Genomic DNA, 6,621 nt, shown 5'->3' on the forward strand with positions numbered 1-6,621 from the left:
AATTACGTATCTGGATTAAAGATCAAACAGTGAAAGGGAGTGTCTCTAAGCAGACGTTTGCAGGTTTGATTGTATTCACAGTATTTCAGGTATAAAAAAACGCGAACAAAACACCGTCACAGTTGTTATGTAAAATATGTATAGGTGTGTACAAATGTACACAGTGGAGTCAAACGTGCAGTTAAATGTTGAGTCAGTCGTGATGCTCCGTGTCATTCCAGCGCGAGCGCGCGAGGTCATTAGGAACACTCGGACATGTCCCGCGAGCGCCGGTCTGTCACTGCTGCCGCGTGCTGCTTCTTCCTGCATGGACCTTATTAGTCCCTCATAGCAGAAGACTGACGTGCTCCCGGACGGCATTGCATAAGCAGGACACATGCTGCACACCGGGCCCGGTACCGTGCGGAGCAAACCGCCTGGCTGGGGTTGTTCAGTCGCAGTACAGGGAGTCTCGCTCACAAACGGGCCCGGGTCTCTCCAGCATCACACACCAGTCACTTCAGAGAGGCGCAGTCACTTCAGAAATGCCTTATTTAAATTTGAGGAACGGGCAAAATCTTGTTTTTGAAATGGGCTTGTATAACTGTGCTTGTATTTGTGCTAGAGGCCTTATTGACATTTACATTCAGCAGTGACGCTTATCCACAGGCACTTGCACTAGTGTTTTGTAGTCTGTGTGAAACACACATCCTCATGTGAGTCTTTAGTTTGAAGCAGTAGGTCTGAATGTCTCATTTAGGTCCTGTTAGTTTTCTACCATATTTACAGCATTTTGAAGGAGGTATTTTCCCAGCATCTGTAATCACACATCCTTTGGTAGGTGATTTACATTTGAGAATAAACGTGTTACTTGAATTAACACTCTCTACATCACACTCTTCTCTCTGTAAATGTGTGTGTGTGTGTGTGTGTGTGTGAGCGCGAGCGTGCGCACGGGCATATGAGTGTGTGTGAGCGAGCGTGCGCACGGGTGTGTGTGTGTGTGTGAGAGAGAGAGAGAGAGTGTGCGCATGCGAGTGTCTCTCTTGCTGAAATTGCACTCATTCATTCCGGTGTGTCAGCGGAGAGGCGTGTGGTGGGGTGTGTGTGTGTGTGTGGAGTTGACCCGGCTCTTTGAGGACATATGGCTCTAATCTACAGCTCGATTGCTTTTGCTCACATGTGATGGTGCCCATCCATTCCTGGCCCGGCCGCACCAGCAGAACATCCTCGCGCTGCTCGGCCCCACATTTATATCCACTGTTGCTTATCGAGGTGCCCGGGCCACTTCAGACCAGCACAGCCCGCCTTCTCCTTCAGGATGGGAAATCCGTTTCAAGCGTGCAATGGCGTCCGGCTGCGTGTGGAGTAACTCTGCTCACTCTGTTGACCTCTTCACCCCTCCGTGCTGCTGGTGTCTGACCAGTAATGACTAGTGCTGCTTATTACGACCTTTACTGCGTTCTGTGGGAGTTGCTGTGTTAATGCCACCGTGCCGTGGTCTCCTTGGGCGTTTGCGCATGCATTGTGTAGTAATGTTCAAATAAAAAGGCCTGTCCTCGAATGTGAGAGTCTGTGTTTACACCGAGGACTGTCCTAGTATGTGAGCGTGTTTACACCGAGGACTGTCCTAGTATGTGAGGGTGTTTACACCGAGGACTGTCCTAGTATGTGAGGGTGTTTACACCGAGGACTGTCCTAGTATGTGAGGGTGTTTACACCGAGGACTGTCCTAGTATGTGAGGGTGTTTACACCGAGGACTGTCCTAGTATGTGAGGGTGTTTACACCGAGGACTGTCCTAGTATGTGAGCGTGTTTACACCCGAGGACTGTCCTAGTATGTGAGCGTGTTTACAACCGAGGACTGTCCTAGTATGTGAGCGTGTTTACAACCGAGGACTGTCCTAGTATGTGAGCGTGTTTACACCGAGGACTGTCCTAGTATGTGAGCGTGTTTACACCGAGGACTGTCCTAGTATGTGAGCGTGTTACACCGAGGACTGTCCTAGTATGTGAGTCACCGGGACTGTCCTAGTGAGCGGTTACACCGAGGACTGTCCTAGTATGTGAGGGTGTTGACACCGAGGACTGTCCTAGTATGTGAGCGTGTCTCCACTGTGTTTCTGAGCCCCTGTGTCATAGCGACGTTGTCCAGATTCATGGCTCCCAGTAGCTCTGCATTTATGGCAAATCGAGTGCATCTGTATTTGGCCTTATCTGGTTAAAAATGTCCCCCTGTTAATGAGGAATCACCAGTCGTTAATGCTGTCTTAATTAACTACCAATCACCCACTTCTTTAAACTAATTAAACGCCACTTCAACCACTTAATCGTAAACCACTTAATCGTAACGGCTTTTAAATTGTTTTTAAGCGGATGAAGAGCAGTACAGAGTCCCTCAGGGAGAGCAGGGAATTATTTTGTCAAGAGGACATTCTCAGAATTAGTCTGCTTCTCCAAATTAAATGTCTGCTTGATCCACTCAGAATCAATTTAAAGTGTCTTTGCAGTAGAGGACATGCCACTGCTTGTTAATAACTGTCATTTAATGAATCCAGCCCTCCACTGGCCAAACTCATCATAGTTCAGGAGTGGTGTCTCATCTTCTATCATTAATACTAATGATGTCAGGATCTAAAGGAGGGCAAATCTTGAATGTGTCTTCAAGACGTATCGTCAGGATATGACAGAAGTCGCAACCTACCAAACTAGCCTAACGAGATGAGCGCTGTGTCGTTTTGCTCTGTGTTTTAGTGATGATGCAGCTGCAGTCTGGAATGATGCTCTGATCTTAAATGTCCTTCTGGTTCTGACCTGAAAGTGAGTTCTGACCCAGCAGTAACCAGGTTACCTTCGTGAGTTCTGACCCAGCAGTAACCAGGTGGTCTTCTGGTTCTGACCTGAAAGTGAATTCTGACCCAGCAGTAACCAGGTTACCTTCGTGAGTTCTGACCCAGCAGTAACCAGGTGGTCTTCTGGTTCTGACCTGAAAGTGAGTTCTGACCCAGCAGTAACCAGGTGGTCTTCGTAAACAGGTCTGGAAGACGCTGGGTCCACCAGTGCCACCAGTACCAGTGGCTGGGTGGGTTTTTATTCCCAGCATGAATAGAGAAGGAAACGAGGAGCAGAGGCTAATGGTGGCTGACCCGGCCTGCCCCGGCTTGACCCAGCCCGACCTGCCCCCGACCCGGACTGCCCCGACCCGACCCGGCCTGCCCCGACCCGGCCTGCCCCCGACCCGGCCTGCCCGACCAGACCCAACCTGCCCCGACCCGACCCAACCTGCCCCGGTCTGGCCTGCCCCGACCCGACCCAACCTGCCCCGGCAACCTGCCCCGACCCACTCGCACTGACAGAAGAAGCTGTAGTGGCTGACAGTGACATGAAGGACCTCATGTGCCTGATGTCAGCAGCCTTATTCCTCCCTGCCTCATTATGTGTGTGTGTGTGTGTGTGTGTGTGTGTGTGTGTGTGTGTGTGTGTGTGTGAGGGGAGAGGGTGTGTGTGTGTGGAGAGGACGTGTGTGTGTGTGTGTGAGGAGAGGACGTGTGTGTGTGTGTGTGGTGTGAAGAGAGGACGTGTGTGTGTGTGTGAGGAGAGGGACGTGTGTGTGTGTGTGTGTGTGTGTGTAAGGAGAGGTCTAATGTCCATTGGTGTGAGAGGACACACACGTTGGGTGTGTGACGGAGCAGCGTGGGGAGTGTAAGACCACGTGTGTGTGTGTGTGTGTGTGTGTGTGTGTGTGTGTGTGTGTGTGTGTGTGTGTGTGTGTGTGTGGTCCACTCTTCTTCTCTCCCTCTAGTCCTGCTTGTTAGGGGAGAGAGTGAGATTAGGAAACGCAGCACTAGTGAATGAACCCCGTCTGTGGTCTAGCCAGGACCAGCAGGTTTGGAGGTCCCGGTCGGGCTGCTCGTTAGTGTGCTGGGACGTCAGTCTGTCCTCCACCGGCCGCTACACGCTGTCTTGGCCAGAGGTCTCGCTCTGTGCCAATTTAGACTGATGCATATCCGCGCTGTCAGCCCTCAGCCTCCCAATAAGAAATAATTATGGGAAGAACATCTGCCTCTCCTGAGAGACAGGCAGGTCGGAGCCAAACTCTGGTTCTTCTTCAAGACAAATGGCTAGAGAGGGAAGGAGTGAGAGGGAAGGAGTGAGAGGGAAGGAGTGAGAGGGAAGGAGTGAGAGGGAAGGAGTGAGAGGGAAAGAGTGAGAGGGAAGGAGTGAGAGGGAGAAGAATACCTGGTAAAATCCTCCCTCACTGATGGCTGCATATGTTTAATCACACTGGCACTAATTGGAATAATTGCTTGGAATCTTCAGTAAGAACAAGAGAGGAGGAGAGGAGAGAGGGAGAGAGAGAAGAGGGGAGAGAGAGAAGAGGGGAGGAGAGGAGATTGGAGAGGAGGAGGGAGAGGAGAGAGGGGAGAGAGAGAAGAGGGGAGGAGAGGAGAGAGGGGAGAGAGAGAAGAGGGGAGAGAGAGAAGAGGGGAGGAGAGGAGATTGGAGAGGAGGAGGGAGAGGAGAGAGGGAGAGAGAGAAGAGGGGAGGAGAGGAGAGAGGGAGAGAGAGAAGAGGGGAGAGAGAGAAGAGGGGAGGAGAGGAGATTGGAGAGGAGAGGGAGAGGAGAGAGGGAGAGAGAGAAGAGGGGAGGAGAGGAGGAGGGAGAGAGGAGGAGGGAGAGAGGAGGAGAGGATAGGGGAGGGGTGGAGAGAGCAAAGGAGAGGGTAGGAGAGGAGAGGGGGAGAGAGAGAAGAGAGCAGAGGGGTGGAGAGAGGAGGAAGAGGAGGGAGAGGAGGAGGAAGAGAGAGAGAGGGATAGAGAGAGAGAGAGGAGGGGAGGGAAGGCCATCATGCATGGGTAACTTGTCTCTGTGTATCACAGCAAAATCTTTGGACATCATTTGACTATAAATTAATGATGAACGTCTTTTTGTTTGTTTCTAAATATAAACATTATTAAGGACAAATAAAGTGTTTGTCTATTCATTTGAAAGTTTTGCTCGTGTGTCAAATATTTGTGGTCTTAAACTGCAGCAGAATGACCCAGTGCTCTGTCACCTTAGCTGTTAACCATGCATTTAATAAAGCGTGGAGTATTGGCCCACATGCATTATGCTAATGCCTGAACATGTAGTCACACTCCGTGGTTGCTGGTGCTGATGAAACCTTGTTTTGACCCTCGTCAATGTGGAGATCTACCACAGAGAGGCAGTCAGAGTGGCGTTCCTCCAGAGAACAGAGTGACCCAACACCAGAAAACACCTACATGACACACATTGTATGCGTGATGTCATTACATTCACTTTTTAAGTGTTTTGGAGTGATTTTTGAAACAGTAGGAGAAACCCCCAGATGTTGGGGGTTGATGAGTCCAGATATTGGGCTGGAGGAACACTTATTAGCAAACCTGAAAACTTGTTAGCAGATCTGAACGTGTCAGTTACACCGCGGCTATTAAAACAACCCCGAGAACAACCACAACACGGATTATGAAAACATTCACATTTTTCCTCCTTGTCACGGAGAGAGAGAGAGCGCCTCTGCTGGAGGTGATCGTGTCCCTTCATGAAGGCCTCCAGTCACGTTCCAACAGCCTTGGTAAGGCGTCAGACGCTGCTGTCATGACTCTGTTCTAGGACTTCATTTAGTTTCTTACAGTTAAGTTCACCTGGGGGTGAGTGCTGAGATGATGACTAACCACTCACACCTGGGTCTGGGTCTGGGCCTGGGTCTGGTGTCGGCCCCTCAGAAAACATCAGCCCCTTAATCTTAAACGATGGATACTTCAGAATTGGCATTAAGTGCTAGTTTTATACAGCTTAAAGCCCAAGTCATAGATATCTGTTCACCCACGTGCTTTAGCGTGTCCTCTGGCTTCATGAAGACTGTTTACATGCACACTGCTCACAGAGCTCTCAGCAGAATGGCCATCAGACACATACAGGAGTCTACGCTTCTATAGGAGACAACACGGGCACACACACAATGCGTCTCTGAGTAGATTGTCCCGTGCTTGTGATGGATAAAAACCATTTTAATTAGAGTGTGAGTGTGCTTGAGTGTGTGTCCGACGCCGTGTGTATGTGTGTGTGTGTGTGTGTGTGTGTGTGTATGAGAGACACCCAGGTCTTTGTGAGGGATATGCTCGTTCATCACTGTCTCTGGGGACAGAAGGAACCTGTTGCGTATGCTAAACGGCCCAGCCTTCCACATGGCTGCTGGAATATAACAGTGGATGTGAACACACACACACACACACACACACACACACACACACACACACACACACACACACGTATATATTACTGCATTTGGTTGCTGGAATACATTAGCGCACACACACACACACATAGTGGTCCACATGGCTGGATGAATGCGTTAAAGCAAGCACACACACATTTCCAGCTGATAATGAGCACTGGTTGTCTGATGTTTGTCACTCTATCCCTTCAGCATAACAAACTCAGGAGCCCAGGACACTTACTGCCTTTCATCTCTTATTCTTGGGTGCTATAATTGTCTGTTTTCCTCCTTTACCAGCCATGTAAGGCTGCTGTTGTTATTATTATTATTAGTTTATCACTCTGAGATGTTTCCGCTCACAATCACACACACACTCTCACTCCCCTGTGCCTGCTCATG

Source organism: Brachyhypopomus gauderio, unplaced genomic scaffold (genome assembly GCF_052324685.1).
Source record: "Brachyhypopomus gauderio isolate BG-103 unplaced genomic scaffold, BGAUD_0.2 sc76, whole genome shotgun sequence".
Lineage (NCBI taxonomy): Eukaryota > Metazoa > Chordata > Actinopteri > Gymnotiformes > Hypopomidae > Brachyhypopomus > Brachyhypopomus gauderio.